This window comes from Cynara cardunculus, assembly GCF_001531365.2.
Source record: "Cynara cardunculus var. scolymus isolate 2C chromosome LG 7, CcrdV1, whole genome shotgun sequence".
Classification (NCBI taxonomy): domain Eukaryota; kingdom Viridiplantae; phylum Streptophyta; class Magnoliopsida; order Asterales; family Asteraceae; genus Cynara; species Cynara cardunculus.
Window position 1 is genome coordinate 15,161,908 of NC_037534.1, and position 12,932 is coordinate 15,174,839.

General features: G+C 39.3%; 1 non-coding gene across 1 annotated transcript; it reads right to left on the minus strand.

Annotated features, from left to right (window-relative positions):
* Positions 1-1,693: 1,693 nt before the first annotated feature.
* Positions 1,694-1,800, minus strand: LOC112516057. The gene has a single exon (XR_003069576.1). It is a non-coding gene; the product is annotated as a small nucleolar RNA R71 (small nucleolar RNA).
* Positions 1,801-12,932: the final 11,132 nt, after the last annotated feature.

The window sequence follows — 12,932 nt, forward strand, 5'->3', positions numbered from 1 at the left end:
CTTCAAGATAAATGGTGGGACTGGTTCTTCCACAGCCTTGTCTGCTGGATTTCGTGTTTACGTTTCACCCCAAATCTTACACCCGTGCTACCTTTATTATTCWACCTTTATTATTCTGCTTTATTATTCTGCTTTATTATTTTGTTATATTACCTGTGTTAACTCGGAATTAAACTAAAGTCTTCGTTTTTGTCATCTGAAATCTTTTCTTTTATTGGACTCTTAATTAACTTTTGCTCCAATCCCTGTGGACGATATTCCGGTACTTGTACCTCTTTATTACTTGGAAGGACGATGTTGGGCCGTATTGTATACTTGCTTTGTGGCCCAATTTCATTAAGTCTAAAGGTAAATGTTAAAACCCAGATCTGACAATAGAACAATTTAATAAGGAAATTCAAGAGAAATTTGTAGAAAAAGAAGATGAAATAGAAATCGACGGCGCTTTCTTTATTGAATTGTCACTATCCCTGGTCCAAACACCATATAGAGATATGAGTGCAAAGCTATAATATAGTGCAAAGGTGAAGTCCGAGAGGAATACCTTCAAGATAAATGGTGGGACTGGTTCTTCCACAGCCTTGTCTGCTGGATTTCGTGTTTACGTTTCACCCCAAATCTTACACCCGCGCTACCTTTATTATTCTACCTTTATTATTCTGCTTTATTATTCTGCTTTATTATTCTGTTATATTACCTGTGTTAACTCGGAATTAAACTAAAGTCTTCGTTTTCGTCATCTGAAATCTTTTCTTTTATTGGACTCTTATTTAACTTTTGCTTCAATCCATGTGGACGATAATCCGATACTTGTACCTCTTTATTACTTGGAAAGACGACGTTGGGTTGTATTGTATACTTGCTTTGTGGCCCAATTTCATTAAGTCTAAAGGTAAAGGATTTGACCGACCAAGTTTTTGGCGCCGCTGTCGGGGACTGGCAAGCTGAAAGTTTTCTTTTGAGTAAAGTAAAAGATTTGATTTTTCTAGTACCTGTTTTTGAAAAGTGGTGTATGCCAAGAACACATCGCAGGGAATTTTTCGAATTTGATCCAGACATTGAGAGAACGTTTCACCATAGAAGGAGGGCTCAGAGAGCATTTCAGGCTCTTCTCCCTCCCAACATGGAGTTACCTGCTCCCAACATTCCGGAAGTACCATATTTGGAAAACCAACCGCCAATTTTTGGGCAAATATCACCGTTCCCAATTTTTCACCAAGGAAACCCACATCATGAAAATGATAATAATTTGGACACAGAATTGGACCCTAATGAGCAACAAAGGGCACAAACTCCGAACATCATTAATCTGGCAAATTCCAAAAATGGACGGATCATGGATTATGCTATCCCGGATTTTGAGCAATTAAATTCTGGGACAGTTAGACCACATATGGCCGCTCTCCATTTCGAGCTAAAACCGATAATGTTTCACATGTTATAGACTAATGGCCAATTTGCTGGACTACCCTCAGAAGACCCACATTCTCATTTAAAGTCTTTTATGGAAATCACAGATGCCTTCCTGATCCCGGGAGTGTCCAATGACGCTCTCAGACTTACTTTATTTCCATTTTCATTACGGGATCGGGCAAAAGCATGGTTTAACTCTTTAACACCAGGATCAATGCCGTCATGGGGTAACATGGCGGAAAAATTTTTGCGAAAATATTTCCCACCAACAAGGAACGCTAAGTCCAGAAACAAAATCTGTCTTTTTAAACAACTGGATGATGAAGCTGTTCCTGACACGTGGGAAAGGTTTAAAGAGCTGTTAAGGAAATGCCCACACCATGGCATTCCGTACTATATTCAACTTGAGACGTTTTACAATGGGTTAAGTCTCATGGCAAAACAAATGCTCGACGCGACTGCAAGCGGAGCCTTTACATCCAGTACCTATAATGAGGGATATGAGATCCTAGAAAAGATATCAGCAAACAATGGGCATTGGGCTGACCCACGTGCCCAGCCACAGAAAAAGACTGCTGGAATACATGAGGTGGATGCATATACTGCATTAACAGCTCAACTTACCTCCATGACCAATTTATTGAAAAATTTAACTTCTGGTCAGGGAGTACAGCAAGCTGCTAACACATTTGTTCCAACAGTCCTATCTGTGCAATGTGTGTGCTGCGGTGGGGATCATTCATATGAACATTGTTCTCATAATGTTGAATCAGTAAATTATGTTCAAAATAAATCAAATCCCTACTCTAACTCATATAATGCCAGTTGGAGACAGCACCCGAACTTTTCTTGGACCAGTCCCAGCCTTAATCCACCAGTCCATAAGCAACAAGGAACTTCTAATTTCCAACCACAACATCATGCAAACAGTTCTAACTCTCAGAACCACCAACAAAGTTTTCAAAATTCTCAGCCACATTTTCAGAACAAACCTCCTCCACAGGCAGAATCATCATCTTCTTTGGAAGCAATGATTAAAGGACTTTTAGCACAGGCTCAAGCCCAAAATCAAGCTTTGATTAATCAACAAAGTGCTGCCATCAGGAATTTAGAGACTTAAGTCAGTCAACTTGCACTTAACCAGAATAGTCGAGCCCATGGAACCTTGCCCAGCAATACAGAAGTCCCTAGAGACCTAGGAAAGGAGCATGTGAAAGTAGTAACTCTTAGGAGTGGAAAGAAGTTGACAGAAAAAGTGCAGAAAGATAATACATCAAGACTGTCAGAACCTAGTGATCTAGTGTCAGTCCTTCTCAAAGAAGGACCGGTCCCACTTTTAGAAAAGCAAACATCTGAGACCACTACTCTTGTTCCCCCTAGATCAAACTTCCCTTTAGTTTTTCCAGAGGAAACTCAGAAGAAGTCAGAAGGGACTGAGGTTAGAGACCCCTAAGCTTGATAATAAGATTCCACCAGAACCACTAAAGAGCACCACAAAGACTCAGGACATTCAAGACCCATCTTGCTCAACACCTCCAAGCAAAAATGTGATAAAACCAATCCCTCCTTATGTTCCTTACCCCCAAAGGTTGAGGAATCAGAAAGAGGAATTGAATTTTAAAAAGTTCTTGGATGTGTTTAAAGAATTGCACATCAACATACCCYTTGTTGAAGCAATTGAGCAAATGCCTAGTTATGCTAAGTTTCTGAAGGATATTTTAAGCAAGAAGAAGAAGTTGACTGAGTATGAGACAKTAGCCCTAACTGAAGGATGTAGTGCGCTTTTGACAAATAGCATACCCCCTAAGCTAAAAGATCCAGGGAGTTTTACCATTCTTTGTTTAATAGGAGGGAAGGAGATAGGGAAAGCCTTATGTGACTTAGGATCTAGTATTAATCTCATGCCTTTGTCTGTCTTTAACACCTTAGGCATAGGAGAGGCTAGACCCACCACCGTCACACTCCAATTGGCCAACAAGTCCATAGCATATCCTAAGGGGAAAATTGAAGATGTTTTGGTGCAGGTTGACAAATTCATATTTCTGGTAGACTTTATCATACTATATTTTGAGGCCGATAAGGACATTCCGATTATTTTAGGAAGACCTTTCTTAGCCACCAGAAGAACCCTGATTGATGTCCAAAAAGGAGAGTTAACCATGAGACTCCAGGACCAAAAAGTCACCTTTAATGTCTTCAACTCTCTAAAGTACCCTGATTACTTGGAAGAATGTTCAAGAATAACTGAGATAGAGGAGATGGGTTTGGAAGAAAAAGTTCAGAGAAACCTTAAGTTGGAAGGAGAGTATGATGAGGAAATAGAAGAGGAAAGTATTGAGGAAATAGAGGAAATAGGAACTAATGTTGTCCCAGTGGATGCTGCAACATTTGAGCTGCTTGAAAATAATGAGCAAAAAGACTTCACCCCATTAATAGAATCACCACCTGAGTTGGAGTTAAAGCAACTCCCATCCCACTTGAAATATGCTTTTCTAGGAGAAGAAGGAAAATTGTCTGTCATTATCTCATCTACCCTAGAATTACATCAAGAAAAGAAACTTGTGGATATGCTGAAATTGCACAAGAAGGCCTTAGCATGGACCATTGCTGACCTGAAAGGGATTAGTCCCTCTATTTGTCAACACAAGATCATCTTAGAGGATAAAAACTTCATGTCCATAGAACCTCAGAGAAGACTGAACCCTGTCATGAAAGAGGTAGTCAAGAAAGAGATTTTGAAATGGTTGGATGCTGGAGTTATCTTTCCGATAGCCAGTAGTTCTTGGGTTAGTCCGGTCCAGTGTGTTTCCAAGAAAGGAGGGTTCACAGTGATCACAAATGACAAAAATGAACTTATCCCCACCAGAGTTGTTTTAGGTTGGAGAATATGCATGGACTATAGGAGACTAAACAAGGCTACCCAAAAGGACCATTTTCCACTACCTTTCATTGACCAAATGTTAGACAGATTAGCCAGAAAAGAGTACTATTGTTTCTTAGATGGGTATTCAGGGTACAATCAAATAGCCATTTCTCCCGAGGACCAGGAAAATACTACCTTTACATGTCCTTATGGCACCTTTGCTTTTAGAAGAATGCCATTTGGACTATGTAATGCTCCTGCCACCTTTCAAAGATGTATGATGTCCATATTTTCTGATATGCTTGAAAAATCCATTGAAATATTTATGGATGACTTTTCTGTATATGACTCATCATTTGACAATTGTTTAAATAATTTGAAAAAGAGCTTAGAAAGGTGTGAGGAAACAGACTTGGTTCTTAATTGGGAGAAATGTCACTTCATGGTCAAAGAAGGTATTGTTCTGGGGCACTTGATTTCAAAAAGAGGGGTTGAGGTAGATAAGGCAAAGCTTGAGGTAATTGAAAAGACTACCCGAACCTACCACGGTTAAGGGAATCAGAAGCTTTTCGGGTCATGCCGGATTTTATAGAAGGTTTATCAAAGATTTTTCAAAAATTTCAAAACCTCTTTGTTTACTCCTTCAGCATGACCAAAAATTCAATTTTAATGATGAATGCAGAAATGCATTCAAAACTTTGAAAAAAGCTTTGGTTATCGCACCAGTGGTAGTTGCCCCTGACTGGAACAAACCTTTTGAGATCATGTGTGACGCTAGTGATTGGGCGGTAGGTGCTGTGTTAGGGCAAAGGAAGGAGAAGGTGTTTCATTCAATCTACTACGCAAGTAAGATTTTGAATGAGACACAAATCAATTACACCACAACTGAGAAAGAATTATTGGCTATAGTTTTTGCTTTTGAGAGATTTAGGTCTTATTTGATGGGAACAAAGGTAATTGTGCATACTGATCATACAGCCATCAAGTACCTAATCTCAAAGAAAGATGCAAAACTGACGTTGATAAGATGGGTGCTTTTGTTGCAAGAATTTAACTTAGAGATACTTGATCAGAAGGGAATAGAGAATCAAGTGGCAGACCATTTGTCTAGGTTGGAAGAACCTGAGAGAGAGGGATTGGACATTAATGATAGTTTTCCAGATGAGAGAATCCTCATGATAAACCAGCCTAAAACACCATGGTTTGCTGATTTAGCTAATTTATTGGCCTGTGGAATAAAACCCTCTGATTACACAGGTCACATGTTAAAGAAATTCTTTCATGATGCTAAATCTTATTTGTGGGATGACCCGTTTCTATTTAGACTTGGTGCAGATCAGATTCTGAGAAGATGCGTGCCTGAATCTGAAGTGGCAGCAATCCTGCATCATTGCCATCATGCACCATACGGGGGCCATTTTGGAGGTCAGAGGACTGCAACCAAGGTCCTACAGTCAGGTTTCTATTGGCCAACACTTTTTAAAGATTCCCACAATTTTGTACAGAGGTGCAACGAATGTCAAAGGAGTAGCTCCATTTCCAATAGAAATGAAATGCCATTAAATGGGATACTAGAAGTTGAATTATTTGACGTTTGGGGAATAGACTTTATGGGTCCTTTCCCCTCATCAAATAATTGTCAGTACATTCTTGTGGCTGTTGACTATGTATCCAAGTGGGTAGAAGCCATGGCATGTGTGTCAAATGACGCAAAAACTGTGGTTAAGTTCCTTCAAAAACAAATTTTCACACGGTTCGGTACACCGAAGGCACTAATCAGTGACAAAGGTACCCACTTTGTAAACAATTTGTTGAAGGGAGTTCTTGAAAAATATAATATTAACCACAGAATTGCCACGRCTTATCATCCACAAACAAATGGCTTAGCTGAGCTCTCTAATAGGGAAATAAAAGGCATTTTAGAAAAAATTGTAAAACCCAATAGAAAGGATTGGGCATTTAAATTAGACAACGCTTTATGGGCATACAGAACTGCTTTTAAAACACCAATAGGTATGTCMCCATACAAGCTAGTCTATGGAAAAGCCTGCCATCTGCCTTTAGAGCTAGAGCAYAAAGCATACTGGGCTATCAAAGAGCTCAATATGTCTTTAAAAGAAGCCGAAAAGAAAAGGACGTTACAACTGTGTGAGCTGGAACATAGGTTGTTGTCTTATGAGAATGCCAAACTTTGTAAGGAAAAGACAAAGAAATGGCATGATAATAGAATCCAGCACAAAGAATTGAGAGAAGGCCAGCTTGTGCTGTTATTTAATTCTAGACTGAAGTTATTCCCTGGAAAACTTAAGTCTAGATGGTCTGGGCCTTTTCTTATTTCTAAAGTTTATCCTTATGGAGCAGTGGATTTGGTAAACCTGGAAGATAATTCTATTTTCAAGGTTAATGGCCAAAGGGTAAAAGTGTACCATGATCCGGCAACGGTCTCAGAACAGCACTCTGAGAGTTGTGCTGCTCTCTGCTAAAATCTGAAAGATCCCCCTTGGACTTCTTAAAAGTCCACCTTTGTTTGTAAATAAATTTCAATTTCATAGGTTGGTTGTGTTTTAAAGTTTTCATGGTTTGGTGTGTTTTTGAATAAAAGTTTGGTAAACTGCTCATAATGTTGCAGCATTCTAGGCCTGCAGCTCTGTGTGAACCGGGAAAAGTGGGTTGAGCTTTTATTTTTAAACTTTTCTTGAAAAAGATTGTTTTTATGGTGTTGGGGAAATTTGGCACTGGTTTTTGAAAAAGAAAGAGAGGAGGAAAGATGGGTTAAGGTTAAACCAAGGTTTAGGTCTTAGTATAGTACAAGATAGTACAAGGAGGTACATGGTACCTTACACAACCTCTTACACCTTCATCACTCACTTTTCAGTCAAGGAGAAAAAATTGTCACAAGATGATAGGTTGGGCTTGGAGGGTTGTGTCTCAATAAATGAAAAGGCTTAAGCTTTAATGACCCTTTACCTTCCTTGAGAAACCGCCGGCTGGTAACCTCTTAGAACCATTAAGTGCTACTTAGAAAACCATCATTAAACCACCTTTTTCTTAACCCACCTTTTCAATCCCGCCACTCTTCCATTCATTACTCTCCCCATCACTCCAAAACCTCACCACCATCACCGGCCTAACAACCACCAGCACCGTACCTACTGTCACTCATAAACCCTCCCCTTTTCTGCATTTTTCCATTTCCATCCTCCATCATTTGCTGTCTTCAACCATGGTCAGGCTAAAGAGAGCAGCTGCCCATCCCCCTCCAAGGGGACCTCTTTGAAGAAGCGACTGAAGGAGAAACACTGTTCTACCCTCAAATGCTAGACCAGAGTTGGTAGAGCTAAGTGAAAACAGTGACTCTATGTCCATGAGTAAAGAAGAGGTTGTTCCTACTCATCCATAATCGGTTGTCCCTTCATCTTCCACAATGGCAGAATCCCCTGTGCAAGAGTCAAGCCAACAAAGAGTTCAAATCAATGATCTCAATGAACCTCCTGTGGATGAATCAGAACATGACATTGAGGTAATTTTCAACCCTACTGTGCTTGTAGAAGACTATATTTCATCTAAGTCTGAGGATGATGCCACTAAGGCAGAGGACTTGGGAAGGGTTTACTTACTTCCTTGGAATGTTGAAACCACCCATACCCCCATTCAAGAGTTTGTTGAGACCACACCTCAAAGCAAGGACTTTGAGGTCATTGATGATTTCTTAGCCAAAATGGGGATTGATCATTCTAAGCAGAACACTGTGGAACAAACATCCATGGATGTTTTGTTAGAGGTTGTTGAAACACTAGCATCTCCTAGTCCCACTCATGTGAAGCCTCCCTCTAAGAAGAGGAAGGCTTTGGGAAAGAAGTCAGCCAAGAAAACTACTCAAACCACAGGGCCTGCACTCAAAAAGAAGAAAGTTAGTGCTGTTGAAAAAGGCAAGGCAGCAGCCTTAGAGGACTCTCCTAGAAGAATCACAAGGCAGTCATAGAATGCTGCAGCATCCAAAGAACAGCCTGCTCCTACTTCTTCCATTCCAGCAATCACAGAGAGATCCATGCTACCTTTGGAGGGCTTCAGTTCTGTCAAGGCCAAGGCTCTGTTTGAGAAATTCAAAAACAAGACTGTTTGGCCCAACAAAGGTTTTGATCACAAGAGTGTGGAAGAGTGCCCATTTATCAAAGAGGTGATTAGAAGGTTGGGATGGCAAAGCTTCTGTGAGGTATATAGCTCTTACAATCTCTCACTTATTAGGGAGTTCTATGCTGAGGTTGCTGCTAGCAATTCATGTATGATAAAGGATAGAGGTGTTTGCTTATCCTTTGATGATGAGACATTGAACAATGTCTTAGGTCTCACCACTCATTTAAATTCAGACTTTGAGATCCTTAAGGACACTGCCTCTAAGTAAGCTCAATAAAATCTGTGAGGCAGTGGCAAGACCAGGCACAACATGGGAACATCATACAAACTTTTCTTTAAGGGTCTTCAAAGCTGCCAATTTGACCCCCAATGCTAATGTATGGGTCAATTTTGTCAAGCACTCCCTGCATCCCACAACCCATGACTGCTCCCTTAATGTTGAAAGGATGGTCCTGCTGTACTGCATTCTCAAGGGGAAAACCATTAATGTGGGAGAGATATTACACAAGGCTATTGTGTATTGTGCTAACAGGACCCAAGGGAAGTTGTATCTCCCTGGGGTCATTGACAGGTTGTTGAAGAGTGAAGGAGTGCCAGTTTTCAAAGAAGATGTCATCATCAAGGAAGGAGCAGAAAGGTCTATCATAGACCTAAAAGTTGTGTCAAGGCTGAAGGAGAGAACAAGCAGGAGTATGGGAGCAGTAGACTTAATGGGAATGATTCAAGATTTGCTGTCTCAAAACAACAACCTGCTGGACAGCATCTTGATGCAAAGATCTGAATTCATGGACAAGATAGAGAAGCTAAAAACAGAAGTTAAGAAGCAGATTAAAAAAGGGCAGAGGCAGGGGAAAAGAGATTTGAGAGAATTAAAGGTGCATATGAAGGAGATGATGAGCAAGAAGTCGAAAAAGATGGGGAAGAGGCTGAAGAGCCTCAAAGAAGAACACAAGAGGTTAAAGGAAGAGAATGAGCAGCATAGAGATGCAACTTTGGATGCAGTTATGGAGCCTCATGCCACACAGCCTACTCCCTTGGAGTAGGACAGGTTCATTCATTCATCTTTAGTCTCCAACTTTTATTTTTATTTTAAGTCTTGGGATAGTTTTCTTGCTTTTTAGCTTTATTTTCATACTTGATTACATGATCATTGCTTACAGTTCTTGATATCATAGCCTAAATAAATTTGAGGGTAAATAGCCATTCACCTACTAAATAGTGTTCTTGCTAGAACTAGCWTATGTCTTYTCTTGAGCCAAATTTAACTCACACACCAATACACATTTGSGTATGATTTAKRCCATTCTTCATTTAAACTCTCAAACAAGCCACTTGTAGCCTTATACACTTTCCACCAACATAGCCAATGAGGGCATTGTCAAAAGTTCAAGTTTGGGGGAGGGTGCACCACAAAGGCCACAGATTCTAAAACAAAAGAGCAAAGCTCTAAAACCTTTGTGGGATCTGTTTAATAGCACAAAAATGTCCCATAGGGGCAATGTGCATGCTTTCATCATAAAGAGCACATAGTGCCAAAAAATTTAAAAAAAATTAAATGATGAAGCATAAAAGGAAAAAGGCAAAGTGAGAAGAAAATAGCCAAAGAGAGGAGAGCCTTAAACAAGTCCTATTGACCCCAGCATGAAAGGGGTGTGTTGAGTTCATTAAGGAAAAGACTAGTGCTAGCATATGGTTCATACATGAAAAGAAGGCTTTGAATGGTTTGCTAAAAATTTATGAATGGCTATGATGTTCATAAATGATATGCTTCGCTTTATGTGTGCACTTACTGCCTTAATCTGGTATACCTTACTATATTGAGTCATTTTTAGTTGTCATTTGATTGCTTGGGGACAAGCAACACTTTAAGTTTGGGGGTATGATAAGCATGGTTTATTACATGCTTAAAGTACCTATTTCTTATGTTTAATAGGTAGATTTTCATAGTTTATCCCAACCTTGAGTCATTTTTACTTCCTTATTTTCCATTTGTTATGTTTGGAGCTAAAKRTRATGATGAATTTGTTTTTACAACAATTTGGAGTAGATGACATATTTTGACTTATAACACTTCACTATAATGCTGCAGCATTCCAGCAGCATTGCCCGGCTGCATTTTGGCTTTTTGGAGAAGTGCTTATTGGTTAAGCCATTGTCAAGGATGGAGGTCTGAGCTGAAGAAGCCCTCGTTTTGGCCCTCAAACAGCTGGTGAAACAAGATGGAGAAGACCTTTTTGTTGACATGATTTGATGGAGATGATACCTCCTTTTTTCTAGTCCATTCATGTACTTTTTTCCTTCTTTCCATGTTTTTGTTTTATGTTAAACTCTTGGGTATAAAAGAAAGCCTTTGTCTTCTCTTTTGATATCATCCCCTGGACGAATTTGGTTCCATTTTTGTACTCCCAAAAACACTCTCATCTTATTAGTAGTATTTACAAGCTTTTAATTATCATTCATTACATTTTGTCTTTTATTTGTTTCTTTATTGCCATTTACTTCCCGTATTTACTTTCTGTCATTTACTTTCAGTTATTTACATTCATGTCTTTACTTTATGTCATTTATTTATGTTATTTACTTTCCGTAATGAGTAGCTAATTCCATTAGCTCGGGTGAAGGGAAAGGGTGAAATGTTAAACCGAATGAAAGTGGACGTTGTTTCGCAATAACAATGTTCCACTATTTCATTCAAGTTTTATAAAGCCAAGCACACTTCTTGACGAGTTGATCACTTTGAAAGTGTTAAAGTRCCATKGACTTAGAGATAAGCCATGATAAGCACGTCAGCTTGAATGATATAAGAGGTAGACTTGAGAAAGTTACCGACAAGGAGACTTGTCATTTATGTTTTTCAAACTTANGACTTAGAGATAAGCCATGATAAGCACGTCAGCTTGAATGATATAAGAGGTAGACTTGAGAAAGTTACCGACAAGGAGACTTGTCATTTATGTTTTTCAAACTTAGCTCCCGACGGGTTGGTCACTCTCTAAAAGTGTCAAAGTGTGATAGATTCAGAGATGAACTATCAAGAACATGCCAACTTGAATGATATGGGAATCGGCTCGAAAGAGKGATTTTTAACAAAGAGATTTGTTTAGCCATATAWCTTGAAAACACCATTTTGTCACTATTCCTGGTCCGAACACCACATAGAGATATGGGTGCAAAGCTATAATATAGTGCAAAGGTGAAGTCCGAGAGGAATACCTTCAAGATAAATGGTGGGACTGGTTCTTCCACAGCCTTGTCTGCTGGATTTCGTGTTTACGTTTCACCCCAAATCTTACACCCGYGCTACCTTTATTATTCWACCTTTATTATTCTGCTTTATTATTCTGCTTTATTATTTTGTTATATTACCTGTGTTAACTCGGAATTAAACTAAAGTCTTCGTTTTTGTCATCTGAAATCTTTTCTTTTATTGGACTCTGATTTAACTTTTGCTCCAATCCATGTGGACGATATTCCGGTACTTGTACCTCCTTATTACTTGAAAGGACGACGTTGGGCTGTATTGTATACTTGCTTTGTGGCCCAATTTCATTAAGTCTAAAGGTAAATGTTAAAACCCAGATCTGACAATAGAATAATTTAATAAGGAAATTCAAGAGAAATTTGTAGAAGAAGAAGATGAAATAGAAATCGACGACTTTTTTTATTGAATTGGAAATTACAAACTCTCAAGAACCCTAATCGACTCTCATGAGATGTATCTGAATCTATGTGTTTACAATGTTTTTCTATTTGCTCTCATATATTTTTCTCTACCTGAAACACTACTTATATAGGCAGTAATTCATGATAATCTGAATAAGATTAGTATTATCCAAAATAGGATTAGCCTTATCCAAAATAGAATTCTGAAGATAGTCGTCTTGAAGGACCAGAGGATAGACCAGAGGATAGACATACCAGAGAGGCTATGGTCCTCCAAAGGCTCTGGTCAATACAACCAGAGGCTCTGGTCAATACAACCAGAGGCTCTGGTGTCTCTTACAGAGGCTCTGGTTCTGGTGTCTCTTCACAGAGGCTCTGGTTCTGGTGTCTCTTCACAGAGGCTCTGGTCGTCTATACTTGGTCAATTTAGCACAGCGGCTGGTCTTCTTCCAGACTTAGACGTTTTGGCGCAACAGCATCTTCAGATGTTCCATTCTTAGCCCCGATTACTTAATAAAACTTTTTTGAGATAATTATTAGGATCAATTTGATGCTAACAATCTCCCCCCAAAGTTTTATGAAGCAAGCATCTTCATGAAGTCTTCAGGTCTTCTCCCCTCTGCTTTCTTGATTAAAGCTTTAGTGTGCTTGGTATGGATGGATTTTTCAAGCTCCGCCCTGAATGTAGCTCTTTGTTCTTTATTTTCAACTCTTAGATCAAATCAGATTCAATGTGAATGCAGCACCACTGATTGCACAAGATGCAGCTTTAATCTGCCCACAATCCAGCACATTCTTTGAAGCACAGAATAGCCACTCACCCCAAAAGTAGCAAATTCATCCAAAAAGGGATAGATAA